The sequence below is a fragment of the Miniopterus natalensis genome, chromosome 1, assembly GCF_054644295.1.
Source record: "Miniopterus natalensis isolate mMinNat1 chromosome 1, mMinNat1.hap1, whole genome shotgun sequence".
Lineage (NCBI taxonomy): Eukaryota > Metazoa > Chordata > Mammalia > Chiroptera > Miniopteridae > Miniopterus > Miniopterus natalensis.
The window spans coordinates 112,334,123-112,361,199 of NC_142081.1; the positions used below are offsets into that span (position 1 = coordinate 112,334,123).

A 27,077-nucleotide genomic window follows, 5' to 3' on the forward strand; every position below is an offset into this window, starting at 1 on the left:
TATGTGGCATTTTTTTGATGTGGAATGCTATGTTCCACAGGATTAGAAGCAGAGGGTGATTTCAAGCATACCTCTCTTGTAATTGCTTCTTCCTGATGCTTCTGCTGAAGATTGCTGTAGATCTGTTTGAACAAAGGTACGAAAAGATAAATGAAATGATGACAGAAAACAATGTGAAAGAAAAAAACAAGGCAAATTACTCAAAATAGAAAAGGCAGAATCCTAATGATAGACAATATGCTCTACTGTATGAAAGTGCCTATAAAGGAAATGAAACATCACACTGGAAATTTTCTCCAACCAAGCAGGGTTTCATTCCTCTTACAATAGGTATGAATCAATCAAGTAACTGAGGTAGAGAGAGAAAAACAATAATTATCAAAGATAGCACAATAGGGTTCTATTGATTACAGACTTCTATTGGTTTGTTTCTAACATCTTTCTTAATATCTCATGACACTAAAAACATGACTCTCCTATGAAAGGTGGTTGTTGATAGGACAAGGTAAAAAGTCAAAGAAACTGTATCCAAAACGTAGGATGAGTTACCCATGGATATTCCAACAAACTCAACATGTGTGGGGAAAAACTGGTCTTTCCTGTTGAACTGTTTCTCTTCCCTGTTCATGTGATAAAGTCCTATTCTCCATGTCAAATTCACATGCCAGTGCACAAGCTCAAGAAATTTGAATGAACCAGCTTAGATTTCTCTCCCTCTGCTAACTTTTAAGCTTAATCGTCATGAAATCCTGTGAACTAGACATCTTTTCTTTCTCTGCTTTATTTTGCTACTGTCAGCTGCCCAAGTCAAATGAATGGCTTTTACAGGGGCAAAAATTATACTATTATTATTCCTTCATAAATTAAAAATTTTTAAGCAGAACAAATGAGAAAGACATACGCTTAGAAAAACACAATCATCTTAAATGGAATAAATTTACCCTCCTGACTTGATTTCAGCATGGATGGGTGAAAGCTTCATCATGGTCTGAAGCTAGTCCAAGGAGGGAAAGCTTCCTTTGTCTTCCACTCCCTTTATGTGGTTTCCTTCAATCTGTCCTCTACATGAGTGCTCTGCAAACTAGGGACTATGGGGAATAATACAACCTGTAATCTGGTTTTGTACATAAAGTCTAACTAGAACACAGTCCTGCTTTTTCCTTGACATATTGTCTGTGACTGCTCTCACACTACAATGGCAGACTTGAGGACATATGACAGGTGACATGACCTAAAATCAGCCTCTTTACATAAAAAGTGTCCTGATCACCCGTTCATGTCAAAACCAGAGTTCCCGCAACAAATGTATTCTTATGACACATCTGCTCAGTCTGCTCCAATGAATCCCTGCAGTAAATATTGCTGAATCCCTCCCTTAGTCTTCCTTCTTGCTGGACACCCCCAGCTGTATGTGGACATTTACTGTCCTGATACACAAATAAGGTGGTATCTGCCCAGCTCTGAAAACAGAAATAATTATACTAAGCTAATCACAGTACCTAGGTTACCACTAAGTGGTTTAGGAGTGAGCATGTGAGATAGCCCAAGCCTATAAAATGTTAGCAGAAGTCAACTGCAAGCCCCTCAGTTTTCCTCGTATTTAAAAGAAACATATAGCTCAGCATCACCAATGAGGGAAATGCAAATGAAAGCCATAATGCAGGACGACCTCACTCCTCTCAGAATAGCTGTCCTCAAGATATAAATAAATAAATAACTAGTGTTGGCCACGATGTGGAGAAAAGAGAAACCCTCCCACTCCACTCATGGGATTATAAATTGGTACACTCAATATGAAAACAGCATGGAGATGCCTCAGATAATTAGAAATAAAACTGCCATTCCACTTCTGGGCATTTCTTCAACAAAAGCAGGAACACAGATTTGAAATGATATCTGCACCCCTATATGCAGTGCAACATTATTTCCAATAGCTCAGATATGAAAGCAATGTAGGTGTCCTTCGATAGGTAAAAAGAAGATTTAACAATATATGGTATGTAATGATATATCACCCAGACATGAAAAAAGAGATATCTTGCCATTTACGACAACATGAAAGGACCAAGAAGCTGTTATGCTAAGTGAAAGAAGACAAAGACAAATATAGTATGTCTCACTTACATGTGGAAGCTAAAACAAACAAAACAAACAAAACAGAAAAACAGCCCATAGCTACAGGGAATAAACTCATGGTTGCCAAAGGCTAGTGAGTTGAGGAGACACGTGAAAAAGAAGAAGATGAATAAGAAGTGAACCTTGCAGTGATATCATATGCGAGCACTCCGGATGCAGTGTCCAGCACAGGGAATGTGTCAGTATCGTAGTAACTTTGCACAGACATAGAGGGTGACTAGACTTAGCGTGGTCATCACATCCTAAAGTATGTCAATGTCAAGCCACCATGCTGTACACCTGAAGGTCGTATAATGTGTGCCAACTATGCTTTTCACAAGAAATTTCAAAGGAAAGGAGAAAGGCATAAGGAAAAGCAGGCCTTCAAGCCTCTACACACTGTCATGTGAGAATACGACGCCTCGGAGCCCTCGCTACCTAGCTGGCCAGGAAAGGACCCATTAACACTGACAACCATGCACCTGAAAAGGAACAACTGGGATCCTGATGACATCACCGAAAACCAAAACAATCTGGGTTCCTATTGTTTTGGCCACAGTTAATTAGGCCACCTGTCCTCTGAAGCTAAGACCATTCTATGTGACTGACAGCCCAAGGCCTACAGGGTAAGATCTCTTCCTTTCTGGTGCAGGAGACTTTCATAAGCTTGCCTTTGCTAGATATTAACCTCATTCCCAACCATTCCCACAGGACACATTGTGCACCATCAAAACTGAACTGGGCATTCATGCCCCAAAGGTCTCTTGTACATCTGAGCCCTTGCGCTGCTGTTCCCACCGCCAAAGGGAATGTTCCTCCAGCTAAACATCACTCTTCTGCCCCTTTACCTGGCAAATTTCTTCACCTTTTGCATGCTTACATTACATCCCACCTACACTTTTTATGTTCTAATTATAAATCTTCTTTTGAATTGATTTGTGAGAGAGACAGGAAGGGAGAAACAGAGAGAGAGAGAAAAACAGTGACTTCTTGTTCCACTTCCTGATGCATTCCTTGGTTGATTCTGGTATGTGCCCTGACCAGGGACCAAACCCACAACTTTGGCATTTGGGGAAAACGCTTTAACCAACTGACCTACCTGGCCAAGGCCTCAACCACATTTTTCAAACTCTAGTTCTTATCATGGCTTTAAAGTGTCTGGCACATACTACACACCAATGAAAAGAATAAATATTGACAAGGGTAAGCTGCTAGTGTGCTCTGGCACTTAGTATGCCTTGAGTAAACCATAGGAAATAATAAAAATGAGAATGATAATAACAAGCTCTTGGAGGGCAGGGACAGAGTTTTTTAAATGTTTGAATTCTGCAACATCAGCATAAAACCTAGCACTTAAATGACACCTGAGAGTTAAATAGCAAACCATTAAGCGGATGGATAATTAACTGAATTTTTAAATTTTCTTTGAAAATTCTGTTTCGAAAAACACACAGAAATGAACCAGGCACAGCTCTCTGATAATATTTGCACCTTCAAGGTCAAACCTCTATTTCCTCTTTATGTTTTCTATAATCTGTAAAAGCAACCTACACAAGCTCTGGTTGAAGCTCTACTAAGTCCAAGGTGTCCTCATGCATTTCACGTGGCAGGCACAATGAACTCAGTGCCACAGCTGGGTAGCACACTGGCATTGTTCTATTTGTGAAACATTTCTCTGCTTTTATTAGAATTTGTTAAGTTGGAGTTGAGCTACTTGAATATTTATTACGATTTTCTTTTGAACAATGGCATTAGAGCCTCTTGTTCTCAGAAAATTACAGTTTCATGACAATTATTCAACAAGGAGAAGGATCGCCTTTTTCTAATGAAGTCAACATGCCTCATTCTGTTTTGACTTCTGAGGAATGAAGTTGATCATAGTGAGACCTTGTTGGTATAATATGTAAAACTCTCTCTGCTTCTCCACTGGCATTGCCTCTCTGACTTCTGTACTCTGGTAGATGTGTTTAAAACCCAATCATTGGGATCCTTGCCCTCTGGCTAAGTGTTGTAGATTTTATCGTTAACCATTGGCTTTTAGTTCCAGGGAAGTATTGTTCACTTCCTAGATTAGTGACTTTTTAGTGAGACAAAGCAGTATGTAATAACAAGTATTCATTTACTTAGTGTAATCTATTTGGTATAAAAACTAAACAACATGTCCGTTGTTAACACGTTCAGCTTGTTACACTTTGATTATACAAGAAAGGACCTATGTCTTAACTCAAAAATCCTTTTACTTTCTTATATAAACCTATCATATGGGATATTAGAAGTTGTGACTAAACAAATCAACTTCTTCTCCAACAATATTGCTCCGGATTTTAAATCACCCACAATTAGCAGTTTAAATAATACTGAATACTGGTCTATTAAGGAAGAAATTAAGAAAAACTATAAGAATCCAACCAGCTTGATCCAGGACTTCAAATAACTGATGGGATTCATTCTGGACACTTGCTTTCCTCCTGGGAATCTAGAATTTTGTCACACCCTATGGGGAACATGCCTATGTGACTAGGGTGCCATATCACCCTTGGCACTGAGTCTAATGGGACTTTGGGACTGGTAGATGGCATTTCACATGTGTTGTCAGAATTTGACAGTGGAATACTTGAGCACGTTCTGGTAACTCCACAGGGAGACAACTGTTGCAAGCTTGTGCCTGCTGTCGTCCACACTTTGTCACACGCACCTTTTCTCCTTGCTGATTGTCCTATGATACTTCCAGTCTCTTCAATCACAGGTAGGAGTAAATTATATGTTGAATCCTCTGAATTTTTCTAATGAATAAGCCCATGTAGGTGTGGGATCCGCTAACAGAATGCCATTATGTGGCGTTTTTATGATGCGGAATTGTATGTTCTACATGACTAGAGGCAGAGTGTGATTTCAAGCATACCTCTCTTGGAATTGCTTCTTCTTGATGCTTCTTCTGAAGATTCCTGCAGATCTGTTTGAATAAACATACGAACAGATAAATGAAACTATGATGTCAGAAAACAATGTGAAAAAAAAAACAACAAGGCCATTTACTCAAAAAATAAAATGAACAATCCTAATGATAGATAATATGCCCTACTGTATGAAAGTGCCTATAAAGGAAATAAAACATCACACTGGCAATTTTCTTCAACTAAGCAGGGTTTCATTCCTTTGTACAATAGTTATGAATCTATCAAGTAACTGGGCTAGCGAGAGTAACATGATAATTCTCAAAGATAGTACAATAGTGTTCTAATGATTACACAGTTCTATTTCTTTGTTTCTAAACTTTTTCTTAATATCTTACAACACTACAAACATGGCTCTCCTATGAAAGGTAGTTGTTGACAGGACAAGGTAAAGAATCAAAGTAACTGTATCCAAAATATAAGCTGAGTTACCCATGGATATTCCAACAAACTCAAAATGTGTGGGAAAAATCTGGTCTTTCCTGTTGAACTGTTGCTCTTCCCTGCTCATCTGATAAAGTCCTATTCTCCGTGTCCAATTCACAGGCCAGTGCGCACGCTGGAGACCTTTTAATCAACAGTCTTAGATTTCTCTCCCTCTACTTTTTGCACTTAATCCTCATGAAAGCATAGAACTGGACTCCTTTTCTTTCTCTGCTTTATTTTGCTACTGTCAACTGCCCTAGTCAAACATGGGCTCTTAATGAATGGCTTTCACAGAGGGGAAATAACAGCAACTATCGTTGTTCCATCATAAATTAAGAAGATTTTTTAAGTAGAACAAACGAGAAAGACATACGCCTAGAAAAAGACCTGCATTGTAAATGGAATGAATTCTCTAAAATCAGAATAACACTATTTTAAGATATGTGAGAATTAAATAGCAAACCATGAAGTAGACCAATGAGTAACTGAATTTTGAAATTGTATTTGAAAATTCTGGTTCAAAAATACAGAGATATAAACCAGGGGCAGCTGTCTGACATTATGAGCACCTTCAAGGTCAAAACTCTATTGCATCTTTGTGTTTCCTATTGGTTGTAAAACCAACCTACACAAGTTCTTGATGAAGGTCTACTATGTGCAAGGCTTCCTCATACAGTTCACATCGCACAGTGAACTCAGTGCCACAGCTGGGTAGCTCACTGGCATTTTTGTTAATGTGAAACTTTTTTCTAGTTTTATTATAGTTTGTTGAGTCCCAAGTTGAGCTATTTGAATATTTATTATGATTATCTTTAACCAATGGCAACAGAGCGTCTGGTTCTAAGGAAGTTACACTGTCATGACAATTATCCAACAAGCAGAAGGATCGTCTTGTTCTAATGAAGTCAATGTGCCTCATTGTTTTGACCTCTGAGGAACGAAGTTGATCATAGTGAAACCTTATTGGTATAATATGTAAAATAACCTATGCTTCTCAACTGGCATTGCCTCTCTGACTTCTGTACTATTGGTACATATCTTTAAAATCCAGTATCATTGGGATTGTTTCACTCTGACTAAGTGTTGTAGTTCTTACCGTTTGCTCTTTGTTTTTGGTGCCAGGAAAGTGTTGTTGAGTTTGTAGTTTTAGTGACTTTTTAGTGAGGCAAATCACTATGTAATAACAAGTATTCATTTACTAAGTGTAATCTATTTGCTGTAAACACTAAACAAAACATCTATATTTAACAAGTCCAATTTGTTATACTGTGATTATTGAGGAAATATACTACATCCTAACTTAAATCTTTTTACTTTTGTACATAATGATATCATATAGGATATTAGAATTCATGAATAAATAAATGAACTTCTTTTCAAACAATATTGTCCCAGATTTTAAATCACCTACAATTAACGGTTTTAATAATACTAGATACTAGTTTATTAAGGAAGAAATTAAGGAATACTATACATGTAACTTACACATTGTGTGTTTTTTAACTGTTCTTTCTTTATCAAAACTTCCTTACTCTTTATCTATGGTGGGAACACTTAGGGTAATTCACCATCAGAAATCTTATCTTACCATGATCGCTCCTTTGAGAACATTTTACAGATGACCTTTCTCCTTCATATTCAGTACTTAGTTGTTGATAACTGTGTATTATAAAATGGTGATAAATAATATTACTGTATTAATACTAAAGCAAAATATTTTCCAAATGTAGTAAATTCTTAGAATATTTCAGGTAATATCAGAGCTAATATTCAAACTTTAATTATACCATACACTTCAAATTTGTAAGTTCTACAAACTTTTTATTAGGCACATAACTTAAAAGAAAGTTACATGAAATAGTCATGATTTGAGGGCCATATATTTCAGTGAATTCATCAGTGTCAGCTTGACATAATGGCAAGTATCTTCAACTCAGACATCATAGTTCTATAACCATAAGCTATTTGTTCTCAAACAAGTCACTTTTCTTTGGGTCAGAGTCCTCCTCTACAAAATATGAATCTTACTGCCTTATTTTAGAAGGCTATTAGGATGATTATATGAGATAGTACAGCAAAAAGACATGTTCAGAGAAAGAGTAAGGCAAAGAAGAAATCTGTTCATGAACTTTATTTGTTGAAACTATTTTGGAATCCCAAATAAACACCAATGTGGGTTTTTCATAGTTTCTAACATTCAAATATTGCAGTTTTTAGAAAATATTAATTTTGGTTATTAACTGTTCTTTCTTCATGGCTTGTAATTCAGGGTATCTCAACTAGTATATAACTTGCAACGAAATTTATTTACAATTACATTTCTTCATGAAGTCAGATATCAAAATACTCCCCTATTTTTGTAGTTAATCATTCCAATGGCAGAAAACTAAGAGAAGTCACAACCCGGCCTGGACTCCCACTCTCCCTTCTCTACCTACTCAAACTGTGATGAAGCAGATCTTTATGAGAATGATGCGTAATCTCCTTGTCCACCCCCATTTAGCTTGCAAGTTAGAATCCTACTTGTCACTCATGGATACTGATGAGGCACGCATGGGCCCTTAGCAAGTCTCATGCCCAATAACATACTTTTGACTCAGAGCTTTCTATTGACTGACTTCCAGGTGAGGCATAATTTAAAATATTTTGAAACTGGAGGTAAATTCAAGTCACTTGGGAAAGTGTCATTATTATGGCAAAGATATCACTTGAGGGGACAACTGTAATTATGGAATCTCAGGCAAGTTGGTACCTACTATTCTGGGAAAGGCGATATGGGACCTTCCACTACCTAAACAAAGATGCTCTACAGGATATAAAGCGACCATGGGGTACAGATCTGGTAACAAAGGAGAAAGGAAAGTCTGGCCTTTTCCTGCAGCATTATTTGAACCTCTCTGACAGCTTACAATGGTCGTTCCATCTAACACCTGCTGGCAGGAAAAAACAAACAAGAAGCTCAAAGGGTAACTCATCTGCGAAGGTCTGGCTAATATGTGAGCTGCACATAGCTGTTTCAGTGTCAGGGGAAGGCTGTGGGTAGCTAAAGCTAGGAAGCCAAGCTGCCAGAACACAGTGCTGGTAATTAGAATAATGGCCGAGCATATAAGCGTATGTATGTAAACTATAAAATGCTGTGACTTTCAAGTCCAAGGGTGAAGCAACATGAACTCTCAGGAATCTGGATCAGCAAGGGCAGCCTGGGAGCAAAGGTCAATTATGACTTAGGACCTGTTTCAATAGCAACTCTGCAGCAATAGAACCAATGGAAACAACAGAGAGATCAGAGTGTCCTTTTTACATCTCCATCTGACTTGTGAAAGAAGACTGTCTCCCTTGGACTTAGGGAATCCTTTAGGTTCCTACAAAATTCAAGGGGGAGAGTATAGGAGATAGCCCCCAGCAAATATACATTTTTCTGCTAACGTGATCACTTCAAGACCCCAAGTAACTAGTTAGAAAAGCCAGAGATGTGACTTTATTTGTAACCCCATGCATAGAGGTTCCACTTGGAATGAAATGGATAATGTTAGGATCCTTATCAATAAAGATCTTAAAAGTCCTGAAATAAAGAATCTGGCCCATTGCTACTTCAAACTAGTCTAGCCTTTTGCTTGGAGTCTGGCTGATGACATAGACTAATTCACTCCCATTCCCAAACTGCCTTAAATCTCACCTGCTCCATAAAAATGTTAGTGATATTTTTAAAACCGAAAGGCTGTTTTCTGGGAGGAAAAACTCAATTTTCAGAGCAACACCAACTTCTCTCAACTTTGTTGTTTTATGTATAGGAAAAAAAAACACTAAAGAATTTGTGAGGGGATTCATCTGCCCATTGAAATTTTAAGACCTGGAGAGAAAATATTAGCAGAATACCTTCAGAATCTCAGATGAGAGGAATTAAAGATAAATGCCCAAAGAATGCATGTTTAGACAATATATTTACTCAAGGCACAAAATTTTTAAAGAATTTGAAAAAGCGGAGATTTAGAGTCTTAGTTGGTACCTACTTAGAACTAGGTTAAGAGATCTGGGGTTTCCTCTCAACCCTTTTCTAAGACAAGGAGTTTCGGATCAATGTCCCAGAAAGCAACAATTTCAAAAACTGACCAAAAAGACAGTGCAGTAGCGCCATCTACTGAGCTCTCGATAACTTTACACAGAAACTTGGGAAATGTTCCAAGGTATAGCAAAAGTAGGCTGAAGTTAAGCATAAAATATAAAAGCACACTGCCTCAGGAAAACTTTTATAAATGATGTACTTATTTTATCCTTTAAAACTAATTAAAGTAGCAAAGTAGAACATGTAACAGCAATGCTATAAAAGTATTTCAGAAGGTGAGGTTTGGTTTTGTTGTTTACAAATTACATTATTTACAAGAAGTCTTAAGATGCCTTTTACTTCAGAATGGTGTGGCATAAGGTGGGATTTAGGGGGCTCGGGAGGCCCTGTGCTGGAAAGGCTTAACAATCAGCCCTCGGGGAGGGGAGGAGCCCCGGTGTGTAGCGTTTGCCTAGTTCTGTGGTGTAAATTCTCCCAGTGGGGCCGCCTCCTTGTGGAGCCCTCTGAGGAGCCAGCGAGCCCCTTGGCTCCTGGAAGCTGCTGCAAGTGCTCAGGATGCAGCCACTGGGCCCTGACTTTACCACTAAGCGGATACTGAAAATGCAAATCCCATCGCCTCTCCACACCTGAATTTTTCCATCTCTTAAAAGGATGCCACGTCCCCCCTAAAATGTTTTTCATCTTAAAGAAAGAGAAAGTCCGCTCAGTAAGCGAAGACTGGGGGAGCAGCCGCAGCACCATTGCAGCCGAGGCCCCGGCGGGGAGGCGGCGGGAGCCTCCCTGCAGCCCCGCCCCCCAGCCGCCTTTGGAAATCATCTTGTCTCTGCCCAGCGGGGAACCGAGGCTGCTGCTGCTGCGGACTCGGTTCCTTTAAGTGTGAGGGGCGGGGTCATGTTCGGAGTTAGAAATGAGAATAGGAGCCACTTGGTGAGGAAATTTGTGTGTGTGTGTGTTTATTTTGGTTTAAAATATTACAGATGTCCCTTTTTCTCCCTTATGACCCACTCCACCCCTTCCCACCCCCTCCCCAGTCCCTCTCCGCACCATTGTCCGTGTCCTTGGGTTGTGCATATATGCGCATGAATTCTTTTGTTACTCTCTGCCCCTCCATCCCCCCGCCCCCCTCCATCCCTCTGACATTTAGGCCTGTTCCATTAGCACATATGCAATTAATTCAATGGCCAGCAAAGGGTTGTGATAATGGAACAGGCCTAAAATACTCCTCTGCTCTAATGGAACAGGCCTAAAATACTCCTCCGAGCTACCAGATTCTTGGTGAGCCACTAGCCTCTAAATATTCTTCCCAAGAGCCAGGACGTAGGGCTGTGTCCCGGACTCCTTTGGTCACTGTGGGGCGTGCAGAGGAGCACAGCCACACGGGCATCTGCAATTACACCACCATAGAGTCCCTCTGTGGCTGATGGACACTTGCACTGTCTCACACGAAGCAGACATTCATTCACTGAATTACCTCCTTAGTAAGATGCTGCTCCTGGCTGAGAACCTGAATGAGAGAGAGGAGGTTGTAGGAAGAAGAGGAAGATGAAGAAGGATGCCTTTGGAAGAAGGATCCTGTTGGAAAGCCACCAAGATTGACCTATGGGTGCGGAGCCACAAATAGAGGAGAAAGTGCTGGAGTCAGGGTTAAAAGAAACACAGCAATTCCTTTTGAAGAATTTCTTCACCTCTTTCTTTTTCAAATGGATGGCAAAATGAGTTCTGAAAAAAATGCCAAGCCCTTATAATTTCTACCTATGGCTACATTTTATCTAAGTTTAGTAAGAGCAGCAGCAAACAAAAGTGGGAATGTCCAGGAACACACTTCCTGATCTGTATAAACCTCATAAAAAGTTGTTCACAGGCAGCTTTTCGCTCAGGGACCGGTGGTGGGTGAGGGACAGGGGACAAGAGAAAGGGGGGAAGGGAGGAAAATGCCTCTTGAAGTAAATTCAGACAATTAAAATTCCATCCCAGGGGCACCAACCTCAGGAAAGATTTCAATAGAATAATCTTGGGCTAAGGAACCTTGACGCAGAGCCTGTGAAATCAAGGTCTCTGGAAAATTCAGGCAGGGAAAGTTCTATATGTGGCATCACTGCTTTTGGCAGGGAACTTGCAAATTAACATCGAATGCTGCACAGTCATGCAACTTCTAAGCAATTTCCAGTAAGTACAGTCATAATTCATCTTAGTCAAACTGTGAGATTTTCAAAAGTTCTAGAAGAAAATCACACTTCTAATTTCCATTGTTCTGCAGACACTCCCACTCAGGCAGTGGTTTTCCCCCCACAGTTACTAGGTGGAAGTCTGCTTATTGGAACATGAGAAAAGGTAAGCCATGATCTTTATTCCAGTAAAGGAGAAGTGTGGTTATTTAATTCTTACATAACTCTGGACAGGTGATACACAAGTGCACTTGTTTGTGTGATTTAGCAGAATTTGTCCTTTTTTAGCCTCCCATCCGAGGAACTGGAAAACATCCACCCCATGAAAGAATGCACATGGGGGTCCCAGCTCTCCTCTTGGCATTGAGACTGGCTTGCAGATTGAAGGTACACTGTGCAAAGTATTCAACTTGTTTCTGTTTCTAAATAGCATCTGCAAAATGGGGAGGAGGGGTTCTGAAACTATTTATACAAGCCTCAATGTTGCTATAACGGTATAGAAACTTCCCCTAAAGTGCTATGTCATCTACAAAAATTTTATTACACACACAATAATAACAATCATTATACCTGAGTACCTATAGTCATGATTATGACCCAAACTTGATCAGATGAATCATTTAGTGTTTACTAAGACTACTCCCACTCTGTAAAGTTCTAGGACTCTATACTAGGATCACAAAACACCAGTGTCTTGAGTAAACAGTAAAGCTTATAAAAAAGTGATACAGAACAGGGTTTTATGTTTTTGTGTGTTTTTTAACATTTGATTTAGAAATAATTATGGACTCATGAGAAGTTACAAAAAATAGCACAGAGGGGTTCCTTACAGCCTGCACCCATCTCCTCCCAGTGGTAACATCTTATATGTTAGCAAAGCCAGGAAATTGACATAGGCACAATTCCACTCACTAGATACTATTAACTAGACCAGAACCATATAGGGAGTAGAACAGGTTTTTAAAACCATTTGGACAGCTGGAGATAACTTGAATCATTTGCATGAAATTTATCCTTCGGATACATGGTATAGAGAATTGAGTTCACTGTCATCAGACCTAGATATTTGGGCAAATTATTTTTCACTGACCCTCAGTTTGTTTATCTGTAGGATAGTAATAATAATACTATCCAAGTAAGCTGGCTTGAGGAAACATCTCCAGTCCAATGAGGGTGGCATATTTTAGAAAGCCCAACTCTAATAGTGTCCTTCATTCCCTCATGAGGCCTTATGCTTCAGTTTTCAGGATTTTGTAGGAGTCCCAGGTGATTGCCTCAAAATCAACCTGGTTCTTGATTCATAGCACCCCCTACCCCCGAGGCTGCACCTGTCTCTTGGCAAAGGCACATCAACATATTTGAAGTGAGACATTTCAACTCCAGGGTGGGCTTAATGCCACTTCTCTTAGAAGCAGCTCCCTAGGCCAAGAAAGTGGCCTGAAAACTTTGGGGCCGCCCTGCTCCCTGAAGCCATCCTCCACCCAGCCATCTAGCTGGCCGGGGCTCTGTGCTCCTGTGGGCTGGCACCCAAGCTGGAGTTGAGGGCTGAGCTGGATGGTCATCCCATGTGCTTCTCTCCCCGAGCTCTGAGGTGGACACTGAGGCTCTGACAATGGAAGTCAGAAGGAGGAGGGATCAGACAGTCCCTAATTGTGGGTTTTCTTTCCACCTTCCTGACTACCTGCTACCATGTGCAGGTGTGCAATTTGCACTAATTGTAGCATTGGTCCTGAGGGTGGCAATAAAACCCATATGGGCTTCTCCACCTGCTGTTTTTTATTGTCTCACAATAATTTGTCTATTATAAGCCAAGTGGGCAAGTGCCACACTTCATTCTCTTTTTGGTCCAGCGCCTGCCATGCCTTAATGCCCAATTAATAAAACTACAGTAAAAACCCTCCTCTGGCCTAGTGTTCTGGAGGCAGCACTGGGAAGAGGGTGAATCTGGTGTGGATTTCCATAGAGCCTTGGTCCCTTGCAGAGGTCCCCGGGTCAATGCTGTGCTGGTTGGAGATGGAGTGGAGAGTCATGGGCTCCTGAGGGTTGTGTGAGGAATGCACACAGACAGGAGCAAGTTGAGAGAATGGGAAGCTGGGGTTGAGGTGAGTGTACCTCTGCGTAAGGGAAGCCTGAGGTTTTTGCAAAGAGCTTCATCCTTGGGCCCAACCTGCTGTATTTGAACCATAACTGTCACTGACCAGCTGTGTGCTAATGACAAATTCCTCGGCCCTCCTTCGATTCTCTTTTCTCATCTGTAAGTGGGGATAACAACACCTGCCTCTTAGATCATATTACAGTGAAGACAAAACAGAAGTGAAGAAAAGCATCTAGGGCCTCAATCAAGGTAAATTTCCTACCCACGCTAACCTTCCAGAAATATCTAAGCGCAGTTCAACCTGGAGATGTTCATCTGTCGACAGTCAGGCACTGAGGGCGCACCACAGTTTCTACAGGCTTAGGACCCCCTTCCCGCTGACCTTCAGGCTGGGTGTGGAATCTACCCTGGGAGCACAGGCGGGCTGGGACAAGAAGGCTGCAGGGTGGCATTGCGCAGGAAACCGAGGCAGGTCACACCCTGGGCCCTCAGTTAACCAGGTGTGGAGGCAAGGCAGATGTGTGTTTTTTCCCAAAGCCGCGGGGGATGAGGGGTGCGGGCTATATCGGTGCCAAAAGTCGCGCTCCCTCGCTCCAGCGGAGAGATGCGGGCAGGAGCCAGGCTCCGGGCGCACAGTCCCCCCCGCGGAGCGGTGGCCGCCAGGTGGCACCAGGAGCCCGGAACTGGGCAGGTCACGAAGGGGTTAAGGGGTGGGCAGGCCGCTGCGCCAGCCCTTTGGGGAACCCACCGGGTGCTGGGAGGCGGGAGCGGCGGGGGCGCGGCCAATTGGAGGCGGCCCCGCGGGGGAGGCTGGGACATGGAGGCCGGCGCCGCCGCCCCCGCCCCTGAGCCCCGCTCCCTCCGGGGTCGGGAAGGCCGTGCGGGGCCCGAGGAGCGGAGATGAGCAGGTCGGCCGCGCTCCTGCTCTGCCTGTTGGGCGGCCAGGTCTGGAAGGCGGCGACCAAGACGCTGCGGGATCCGGGCGCTGGGGCCCAAGGTGGGTGCGCTCGGGGCGGGGGCTTTTGTGGGGCCACGGGCCTGGCGCAGAGGCGGCGGAAGGCTCTCCCCCCGCATTGCGTCGCGGTCGCTGGAGCCGGGCCTGCAGCCCCGCGCTGCGCTCCGGAGGGGGCGGTGCCGCTGGGGACTCCGAGGGGCCTGGAGCAGATGCTCCCGAGGGCCGGGGACAGGTGGGGGTGCGGGTGGCACCAGGTTTGCTGCTTCGGGTGGCGCGTTCGGATGCACCCAAAGGTCCTTTTCTTTCTGCCCTGACGCGGCCACGCGGCTCCGTCTCCTCCATCGCCCCAGCGACTGGGGCAGCCTCTGGGTCGCCGCCGCCCGTTCTCCCCTCCGGGCTCGCGTCCTAGGAGCCTGGGCTCGAAGGCAGCGCTGGACCCTTTTGTTGTGGGGTCGAGGGGGTGGCCGCTGCCCCTGGGATGCCCCCTGCACCTCGGCAACCGAGGTCCTTGGCTGCTGCCAGCCACCGGCCTGCCGCAGTTCCGTAAAGTTTTGGGGGTCTCCTCCTCCCGCCTACCCGAGATCTTCCCCTGCCTTTAGGGATTTCCTCCTGCGCCCAGGAACCACCCCCAGATGGGGAGAAATAATTGGAAGCAGGAGGCCCTCATCACTTTAAAACAACAACAGTCATTTCCAGGTCTGCATGTTGCCAGCTCCTGCCTTTTGTCTCATCTTTGGCCACTTTCCAGCCCTGGAAGTAATGTGGTCGCCTCTGAGAAAGGCCACGAGCCTGTCTTTTGTCTTTAAAATACCAAATTATTTGTGCAGGAGGGGGGCCCTGAAGCTTCTTTGGCAGGCTTTTGTGGGTCCTTAATCGGGTGCTTCTCCGGGGCCGCCTTTTCAAAAGGGTGAGTGAGGCCCCAGCGGTGGAGCGTCTGCATCCACGCAGGACCCCGCTGCCCACCTCCCTCGGGCCTCTCAGGTCCCCGCGAGGCTCCGCTGTAGCCCTGGAGACACCCGCCCCAGCTTCCTTGCCCATGTCCTTTCCTTGCAGAAAGGTGTGTGTCCTGTGAAGTCAGCCCTGCAGGCAGAATCCAGTGTCCTCTTGCTCAGACCCTGCCTTACCCCCATCCTGACGCTCTCTCTCACCTTGTAACAAATAGGGCAGCTGAGAACCAGGATGGCCTTCCACCCCTAATATTGTGACAGGGAGGAGGGTTCTAGGCACAGTCTGCTGGGTTTAGTTTGTTGCCTACATGTTGGATTAAAGGTTTTCATATCCGTCCCTTGCTGTACCCATTTGCCGGCATTCTTTCATGCATTGCTTTTGCTATGGCCACGGTGTCATATCACTATTATGAACTGTGTATAAATTTAGTAATGCATATTATGGAAAGGGGACATTGATAAGGCACAAAAAGACCCATGCCTCTTCATGTAGGAAATGAATGTTTAGGACATTAGATCAAGGACATTAGATCACTGGTGTTAAATTGTAGTCTCTTTCATTAATATCCTACTATTCTTTGTTGAATGAGCTATTTTAATGAATGATATTTGTGTTTCAAGGAGGCCATTAATTCCAAAGAAGGGGTTAAATTTTTTGTTTTGTACTTGAAATGCAACCATATATGGCAACATTAAGTTCCTGTACTTATAAAATAAGGGAAGGCTTGGTCGGCCTCAACTAGAAAAAAAAGTCATGAGAAAATCTACTAGGTTTAGGTTGCATGTCAGGAACCAGCCTGAAAGAGGAACAAACCTGAGTTGGAGGGGTGGGAATTAAAGAGACAAAGTCATGGGATCAGGAGGGCTGCCCTCCAATGAGGTGCAGCCCCAAATGGCTTCAAGCCTTTATTATATAGTGAGTCACAAACAACTGGTAAGGAGGTGAGGGTGATACAAAGTAGTTCTTTCAAGGCTCCAAAACACACTTTCAGAGTAAACATCCTGCCTCCTGCATGAGCCCAGACCTTGGTAAATATCTTTATTTTGGCTCCTCACAGGAACTTGTGGGGAGGGTCGAGTCCCTGGCTCCAGGCCCTCAGGTGGCGTGGACCATGTCCAGACAGTTACTGATGTTGAAAATCTTTTCATTTGTTTATTGGCCATTCATAGATCTTCTTTGGAGAAACTTCTAATCAGACTCTTTGCCCATTTAAAACTAAGGCTAGTCTTGAGTTGTAAAGGTTCTTTATATATTCTGGGTACAAGTACTTATCAGATACATGGTTTACAAGTATTTTCTCCCAATCTGTGGATTGTCTTATCACTTTCTTGATGGTATCATTTGCAGCAGAACACTTTTAAATTTTAATGAAATTTAATTTATATATGTTTTTCTTTTGTTGATTGTGCAGTTGGAGATATACCTAAGAGACTTTGCCTAACCCAAGGTCACAAAATTTATTCCTGTTCCCCTTTCGTTATAACTCTTTTGGCCAGAACACTTTCAGAACATCATTATTTAACTTTCGAGTAAGAAACATTTTTTATTTGAAACAGTTTTTATTAATAGTCATCCATTAAGCAAAGCAATAATGAATAATTTTATTACTCCTCTCATTTTTTGTGTGTCCCTGCTACGATCCCCACCGCCCCTGGATGGAGAGCTGCAGGGGAGCCCCCCCCCCCCCGCCGGACCTGGCGCTGCAGCTGGTGGTGCTTCTGCGGGGCCTGTATCTGGCGGGTCCCCCTCCTGTCCGTCCACCCTGGGGGCTGGGGCTGCGGTCCAGGGGCTCCTGTCTGCACCTTCCTGCTGCTCTCCCCCTTCCCCACGGGGGCCCTGCTCCCGGCCTTGCCCCTCTACCTGGTGCCAGCAACACCACCCCGGGGAGTCCATCTCCTCACCCACATCGCCCACCTCCGCCAGCGCCCCGCAACCCCTTCCACCGCGGCCTGACCCGCAACCTGGCCACTGCTTCTGTGGGTGCCCCCGGGGGCCTGGGAGACCCTCTGGGCCGAGGGTGAGGAGGGTGAGGCAGCAGCCAGGCAGTTTAAGGCCACAGGAGGCAGAGCCACCATCTTGTGCCTCAGAACTGGAAGGGCGGGGGCCCCTCACCTCCCCCGCACCTCAGCCTCAGAGCAGACTGACCACAGGGCCCCTGGGGGGGGGGGGCAGCTCCGCCTCCAGAGAAAGGAGGGGAGGGGCCGGGCTCCTGAGACCTGCACCCACCCCAAGGCACAGGCCTCCGGTGCAGTTTTATAAATTTAATAATCGAGAAAGCAAGTCAAGTATTAAAAAGCAAACCAGATCACTCCTCAAAAAAAAAAAAAAAAAGTGGTCATATTTCTTAGATTATTGCAGATTGAAAGTAGGATGGTAGGAAGGCCAAGCTGCTAGCCAGCAGGACTGACTACTGACAGCAAAGGCTGAGAGAGTGACTGCCTCACCACAGCCACTGACGGCCAGGGTGCAACCCTAAGTAACAAGACCTGGTCAGCCCAGCTGATGTGGCTCAGTGGTTGAGCATCAGCCTAGCAGATTGAGATTGATTCCTGGTCAGGTCACATGGCCTGATCAGGCTCAGTCCCCAGCAGGGGGCATGCAGGAGGCAGAAGATCAATGACTGTCACCATTGATGTTTCTCTCTCTCTCCCTCTCCCCCTCTGAAATCAATAAAAAACTTAAAAAATTTTTAAAAAAGAACTGGTTAAATTGGGCTCAGAATATTTAAGAAAATGGAGTCTGTGGAAGCACTATCCCATAGTGGCCCTGAGCTCAAGCTGTGGAGTTGGGGTACCTGGATTTACATTTACAAGCTGTTAATATCTTTATCAGAGTCTTAACCTTTCTAAACCTTAGTATGATTACCCATAAAATGGGGTAATAAGAATACCTATTTCATAGGATCATTGTAAACTTAAATGAGATGTTATATGAAAATAGTTTAGCTCAATCCCAGGCACATAAAAATGAACATTAACCCAAATTAAGAGTTAAAAATCAGTCACTAAAGTAAATAATTAGTGAGATTTGTGGAAGGTTGGATAGCCAAGATAAAATAACGACAAACCTCATGTTAGGTACTCCCATAAATATGCCTTTGGGAGTATTTGCTTCAGGCAGAATTTTGTGTTTTCTTAATCTAAAGATACCAGGTCAGTGCCTGGAGAGCTGCCATCCTGAGACCACGCGGGGTGCTGGGGCGAGCGAGGGCGTGGAGGGGCGGGGTTTGCCGGTTTGCACGCAAGAGCCCGGTAGGGTGGAGTGGAGTGTGCCTGCCTTGCGTGGTGCGTGTGGTCACAGTTCCCGCCGTCACACGCTCATCCCGACTGGGGAAAGCGAGCTGTAGTTCTCTGTCCTGCCGGCGTCCTTTCCTCCTTTAAGCCCCATTCCCGCCCTTGGCGCGGACTCCGTGCTTCCCGCGGGCCTGTCGGCTCCGGGCCCGGGCCCAGGTGAGCGGGGCGGGAGCTTCTCCCCTGAGCCGCTTCCCCAGGCCCCTCCCCCGCCCCGCGGTCCGCGCCCTCGGCGCCCAGTCCTCTGGGGTTCGCCCCGCTGCTGCTCAGCCTGCCCGCATCCCCTCCACCTACCCCAGCCTCGCCGCTACTCCGCTTGGGTCCCTCCCTAGGCTTTCCTCCTTTGACCTGGTCTTGACTGTCACTCGCTCCCTCCCCCGGCACCTGCCCCATTTCGCTGGGGGCTGTCGCCGGCGGCACTTGCCCCTTAAGGAGGCCTGCGGTCTCTAAAGGGAACTCAGGTTGCGGCTGCCGCAGGTCCATCAGGCCTGGACAGGGTACTCTCTCCCTCTTGGCAGTTCCCACCTTCATGCCTCTCCTGACCATCGCACTAAAAGGCATGGGTTGTGTTTTTGTCGTGCATTTGGTTGCTCCCCGACTCTAGCCATCAGACCAGGTTGTCAAGTTTACCTGTTTTGCTTTTCGTTCCTGGTCCATGAAAGGAAATAATAGTTGGTGACAAAATCCTGTGTTTTGGAAAGTGGGCCTGTAACGGTCTTGTGGCAACTCTTTAAAAAATTTGGCTCTGTACATGCCTGTTTTGGGGGTGACAGTATCTGAAAAGTATCTTAACTGGAAGAGATATCTAAGGGAGGATGTCAAGTAGACAGTTGGAAATACTGGGGTGAAGCTCCAAGGAGAGTTCTGGGCTGGGCATACAGATGAATGTATACATGTCATCCGCCACACTGATGGTAATCAAAGCTACGGATCTGGGTGAAATTGCTTAAAGAGAGTATAGTGCTAAAAAGGAAGGAGACCGAGAATGGAGCCCTGAGGGATTCTTGGCGTTTAATAACTGGATAGAGGAAGACAAGTCTTGTAAAAGAGATGAAAGAATCGGTAGGGTTGGATTCTGCTGAAAGGTAAAGTTGAATGAGGATTGAGAAGCCTGGTGAAATCAAAGTAATTGATGATCATAGCAAGAGATGTTCCATGGAGTTAGATGGAATATTTGGGTTCAGTCCTAGGTCCTGTTCTTTGTATTATTCCATTTCCCCTCTAAGTTTAAATTCCATCTGTATATTGATGACTTAAAAATTTTTATTTCCAGCCTGTTACTTTTGTTTTCAGCTCAAGATCTAAATAGCCCCTGTCTGCTTGATATCTCAGCTTAATTTATTTTCTTAGAAATTTCAAGTATAACATGTCTAAAAACCAAAGTCTTAATCTTTCCCTCCAAGCTCAAATTCTTCTCCTCTAGTATCCCATGTCATTAAGTGATATATCCATTTGTCCATTTACATAGTCTGGACACTTCTCCTGCATCCCATGTATTCATACCATTTTCAACTTCTATTTATTCTATTTCCAATATATGTTTGAATCTATTTCTGTACATCTTCAGTATCACTTTTCTAGTTCAAGCCACAATCCTCATTCACCTGGACTTAATATCACTGGTACCCTGTATTCTCATCTGTAAAATGGCAACATCACCTTATTGGATTGTTATGAGGATTAAATGAGGTAACCATAGTAAGCACATGGCCTATAGTAAATAGCCAGTAAGCATTAATTGTTATTTTAATTGTTATAAGCTGAATCACTTCAATACTTTCCTATCTGGTTGACCTGTTTTCTTTCATTCTTGCTCCTTTTAAAGAAAAAAATTTTAAAAAATAAAAAAAAATAAAGATACCAGAGCACTAGAAAGAGGAGGGAAAGCCAGGTGGGAGGTAAAAAGATGGTAGGTTACTGTGGCTGGGGACAGACATAGGAGGGATGAAAACTCTCCAGGCCAAAAAAATATTTAAAACTGATATATCTGCAGACCATTCCATTTTTTTTTTTTTTTTTAGAATTTTTTGCTTTTTTTTTAAAAATACATCTTTATTGATTTCAGAGAGAGGAAAGGAGAGGGAGAGACAGATAGAAACATCAATGATGAGAGAGTCATTGATTGGGCCCACAAACCGGGTATGTGCCCTGACTGGGAATCGAACCCCGATTGCCTGGATCCCAGGTCAACGCTCAACCGCTGAGCCACGCCCAGCCGGGTGACCATTCCACTTTCTGAAATATATACTAATGTAATCTTTTATTGTCTTTTATTGTGATGTGTCTTAACATTCTATTAGCCCTCTCCTTTTGCAGTTTTAAGTATTTGTGTAATGCCTACATGTAGCCTGTAAAGCTCTGAGAGAGACAAAAAAGAATAAGACAAAGTTCTTCTCCAAGGAACTTTATAACTTAGCTGGGGAGACCAGAAGAAACAGTTAGAAAATCAGTGTGCGAGACTCCCTGATAAACTCATCTTAGAAAGAAGGAATAAGGAGTGCACCGAGGTGCTCCTGGGGGACTCAGTGGGGCAAGTCCAAGTGAAAAAAGCTGGCTTTGAAGAAAGGGCCCGAATGGCGGGGAAAGTAAGGGTGTTTCTTTCAGAGGGAATAGTAGCGACCACCAAGGAAGAGGGGGGTCCCCCCACTGCGAACCCTCTCCGGGCCTTCCTCACCTGGTCAGCTGTGGCCATGCGGAGTAAATTTCCTCATCCGCGCTGGCTCTGTCCTCGCCACACGCAGACCTGCTGTCAAACCCAGGGACCTTCTTCAGTTCTCACTGGTTGCTTCTTAAAACCTCTTGGATTTGCTGATTCCTTGCTTTCCTGATTCTTCTTCTGTCCTTTTAACATCTCAGTTTCCTTTTCTTGCCTACCCCTTAGTATGTTCATTCATTTGCTGAACATTAATTGAGCATCTATTAGGCACCAGGCACTAGAGAAATAAATGAATGAATAAAGGTGCAATTTCTGCCTTCATGACATTTATGTGTGACAGACATATAGACTGATAATTAAAATATTATGTGGCACGTGCATGGGGTTTAACAGAATGCAATGAAAGAAGAAAAGTACCTAACTCACCCTGGGATAAGGGAATAGGGGTGTCCCAGAGAAAGTTTCTGAAAGGAAGTAACACCTGAGCTGACTCTTAAAGGATAAGCAAGAGTTAGCCAAGGAAATGCAGGGAGGTGTGTGGAAGGTGGAAGGGAATCTAGGAGAGGAAACAGCAGGGCAAAGCAAGCAATGGCCTGGCGCATACCCTTTGAGGTTATTGACAAAATCTGGGGTAGAGATTAATGGGAAAGGAAGCTGGAGAGGTATTTAGCTGCTGAGTCCCAGAAGGCCTGGGCATTGTTAAGGAGTGTGCCTTTAATTTTGTAGGTCGGGGAAAGATTTAGAATGGGTGTCAGCAAAGGAGGGACACCACTTTGTTTTATGCATATGAGTAAATCTCCGTTGCCTTTGCTCATGTTCATCGCCTTTATTCCATCTGCACAACATAAAAAGTTCATACATTTCCAAAAAGACTGAATTTTACTTTAATCATCAGCAAATTAGGCTCATGGGGCTGGGGATCGAGCCTGCAACCCATGTACATGACCCTTCAGTCCGCAGGTCACCACTCTAACCACTGGGCCAAACTGGCTTGGGTGCAAAGCTGACATTTTCATGTGCTTCGCTTTTCAAGGTGCTTCCACATGATAGCAAAGCTCGAGGACTTTTTGTAACAAGCGGTGGACTGAAAAGGTTCAAGAGATCAAAGCAGGACCTGGGTCTCTTCTACAGGAAAACATCAACAGCATTAACAACTGCTACCCAGAGGAAATAGTAAGGTAGGAAAAGTAGACTTTGAGGAGTTCAAATTATGATTTGGTTTTTCTGTTTTCAAACCTACATTTCATATCCAGTGTCAAAATGTGACCTACGAAACACTACATGAGACCAGTGTATGCCTTTACCTGTGCTCTTGATCACTTTGTTCACTCAAGTCAAACAATGTTCTGATTGATACACACATTTCCAAGTTAAACTGGAATGTCATTTCAGACATTTCTGCACTAGTTTAAGACATGCTTTAGTAAAGAATACCCAAATACAGAGTTCAAATTAAATTAATCTTTACTGTGAACCTGATATAGAAAACAGGCCTATAGATTCTGATTGTCATAGTTCCCTGCATATATTATTAAGCCCACACTTATATTAATGGGAGTATTCCAAATAGAAAATAAGTATGTTGACTATCAAAAAGAAAGTTACAATCTATATTTGAAAACAATAAATAATGTTGTCTATGATATGCAGGTACTTCATAGTAATATAGCAGGAAGCTACTTTCAAGATTAGTTTTTTAAAATGAGGTTAATTTGAAGAACATTAAACTGAATCCTCTCAGACCTTGTAAGCAAAATAGAGAACCATACCACTTTTATTATGTGAAAATGCCCACAACACCTGCAGAATTAAAGGTCACATTTTTCTAGTCCTACACTTGCTTCTTACTTTCTCTAATACAAGAGAATATAAATTCCAATTTTAAAACTTATAACTTATATAAACGATTCTTCCTATTTAATATTAGTGATTTTTAATACATATGGAAACATTAATTTAAAAACACAAAAATAATTTTATTTAAGTTTAAAATTTGTTTTCTGTTCACATATATTCTGCAGGTAAATTCCTTCCAAAGATGTTAAGTTTGTGCACTTTTGGAAGGTTTATGAGAACTCCTTGATCAAAAGAGTGCCAATAAGTTAGCTTTGAAAATATTAATACATATAAAATATACCAAAGGAATATCATAAAATGTATATCTACTATATATACTATATAATTTACAAATATGATAATACCAAAAAGTTTATATAACATATAAAATATGTGTAAAACCACTAAATGAAGAAAATATGAAAATCTTTTCTCAAGAAAAGAAAATCAAGTTAATCTTTACACATTAGCATGTACCTTTAGGAAGAATACTATTTTATGTAAGTTTAAAATAACTTTCAGTAAATTTGCTAACAAAATTAAAGAAAAATGAAAAAAAGCAAACTAAAGGGCCCCCCAAATGGAATGACCTATTAGAGTTAATCAGTGGTAAAGAACTTTCTTGAATAGAAGTCTTCTTTCTACTCCTTTCTAGGATTATTTTACAGAGCATGAGGGGAAATAAAAAACTCTCATGTAAGTCTCTAATATGGTGCCTTGTCAAAATACTATTGTAAAATTTTAACTTCTAACGTTCTGGGACCTAGGATTTTGTTTTTTAAATTGGCTAGTTATCATGAAAAAATTTGGTTAGCTCACTTTTTCAAGTTTCTGATTTTTTTTTTTAAAGCTTTAGGCTCTATAAAGCGGTGTTGTATAGAAATCTTTGAAACTTTTTCTATGAAAAGAGACAAATACAATCTTAAAATGGTTTATTTTTGCAATCATATTTTCAAGGATCACTTGACTGTTTTAGAACAAATTATTCTTTATGAGACCAATTATCAATGGTCGGTCACATTCTCTCTGCTCTTTTTAGCCTAAACATTTACTTCATATTGCCTTCCAATTTTAGTAATCTTTAAAAATTTCTAATAAAGGTAGTTGGTATGACGAGAGAGAAGGGATCCGGGACTACGTGTTAGAAGGTCTGAGTTCTAGCCCTTGTCTACACCGCAGTCAGGGATATTTTGGAACTCTTCTGTTTCCTGGGTCTCCGCCTAAACTCGGGAGGGGAAGATGCTGTTAGGAGACATCTCATTGGAGAGAGGAGCGTGCATACAGGCCTTTTGTTTCGGCACATTTCTGACATGGTAACTGTATAATAACCCAAATTCTACATGGGTCTAGAGTAAGGTTAATTCACTTATATTCTTCAAGGCCATATAGAAGTAAATTGGGATAGCAGCAGCTAACGAGCAGAGAAAAGGAATTTACAGTTCTTTTTTGGAAGTTCATTTTGGTTCTTTTATGAGGAGTATGTGATTAGCACCTACCATACGGCAGCAAAATTTTTTAAATTGTAGTTTTTATTTTTTTTTATCTACTTCTTGCCACTTACATAAAAAATACCTGTCTTGTGTCTGACATATGTATAAGGCCTGGGAAGGTGAGGGCTACTTTAAATTTTGGGACTCACTCAGAGAGAGAAACAGCTGTAAATTCCTCAGGGTATGAATTCTTTGAAGAGATCTGATGGAGGAAAATTTTCTCCCGAGTAGCTAACCTTTAGGGGAAAAACATTCTTTAAGGTAGTTTTTTATGTTTGTATGTATGTTTAACTATGGCTGCCTATAAAAGCACACTATAAAGAAAATATAGCTCTGTTTTGTCCACTATAACTTGACAAATTGTGGAAGAAATTAGTATTCTGTCAATTATGAGTTTTTAAGCCAAGCATCTGAGGATAAAGATAACTAACAAAGGACAAAACAAGTCTCAAACTTTAGGTTTTCTCTGGAGAAAACGCCTTAGGAGGCTTATTTTAAGTGTTTTGGAAAGTTTTAAATTAGAGTTCAGATTTTCTAGTCATTATATTCTACAATGTCTGCTAGGTGTGACATATTTTTATATGCATGTAAATTCTTTCCATGGTGTATGAAGCATCCCACAATACATTAACCAGTATATTTAATACTTATGCTAAACCTTTCATAAAATGTTCTATATGTAGATATAAATTTATAGTACTGTAGAAATGAAATCAATTAATTTCCTTGTAAACCACTTATGAAATTGTTCTTTATTATGAATTATGCTCCCAGAAATTTTTGTTTTTATGGGTAAACAGGCCTAATTAAAACATACATGGAGAATAACCTCTAAAATAATCTGAATGCAGAAGTTGATTAGTAATTATACACTGTGTTGACTAACTTATGAAAAAAATCTATTAGCTATGATCATTAAAGCAACATCAGTCACTTGACATAATAAAAACAAAGTCACTTCCATAAAATACCGGGTCTAAGTATCTTCCTTTGAAAATATTCTTTGCCACTGCATTGATAGCCCTTAAATGTTTTGTTACCTAGCAGTCTTGTGAGTTGGTGTTTTGTTGTGTTTTTTCAATCCTCACTTGAGGATATGCTTGGAGAGAGGGAGGGAAGGAGGGAGGGAGGGAGAGAAACGTCCATCGACTGCCTCCCATGTGCACCCTGACCGGGGATCAAACCTGCAACCAGCGTATGTGCCCTGACTGGGAATCAAACCCACACTCTTTTGATGATGCTCCAACCAAGCCACCCAGCCAGGGCAATGTTCTTTTTCTTGACAGGCTCTAACCTTCTGCACAAAGCACTACTGGAGCGTAATTATTCAGAGGTTTCATTCATAGAATTATTTCCGATAAAAACAACCTTATACTGAATCTTTTGTGCCTACTGGGCTGAATCTTTTCACCAGTATCTAATAAAAAATTCTTTTTTTTCCCAGGTATTATTCTCCTGGATATTCAGATACACTTCTGCAGAGAGTGGACAGCTATCAACCACCTACTAACTAAGCAAAGTTGTTTTTACACTCAAATTCACAGTAGAGCAGTTATAAAATAACAGTTGTTAAATAAAGCTCTTTCTAAATATTTGAACTAAGTATATTCTACATTTATTCAATGTGAAATACCTTTAGGTAATATTTTCTTAATTTATGTAATACTTTAAAAATTACCGGCTTGAATATATGAGAAACTATTCATGGTCATTTCCACAGGATATACTCAAAAGGTAGATTTAAAAAGACACTTTAAAAAGCACATTAAAGAATTTTAAGACATTTGTTATTGTTCTATTAAAAACTACACACACCCCTCCAACTAGATACAGATGAAAGATGGTATTCAAAAATTCAGTTATTTTGGCCAATTCTTCGTAGGCATAGGCAAGGAAAACTGGCCTTCCAAGTTCCACAGTAGGTTATGGAAGGGAAATAGTTGAAGAGGAACCTGGTGACAAGTACAGACACTAATGCTGGTGGCATAAAGGCATTAACTGGGCGCGCCTGTAACATTTGGCCTTCCCTCTGTTCCTTTCCAGGTCGTTAATAGCCAGGTCGTTACAACAGTATCATTCCCGAG

At 42.3% G+C, this 27,077-nt stretch overlaps 1 protein-coding gene across 1 annotated transcript in view; it reads left to right on the forward strand.

The window, feature by feature from the left end:
* Positions 1-27,077, forward strand: part of LOC148094317 (cyclin-Y-like protein 1) — a 354,769-nt gene that overhangs the window by 100,776 nt on the left and 226,916 nt on the right. The gene's annotated exons all lie outside the window — the stretch shown is intronic.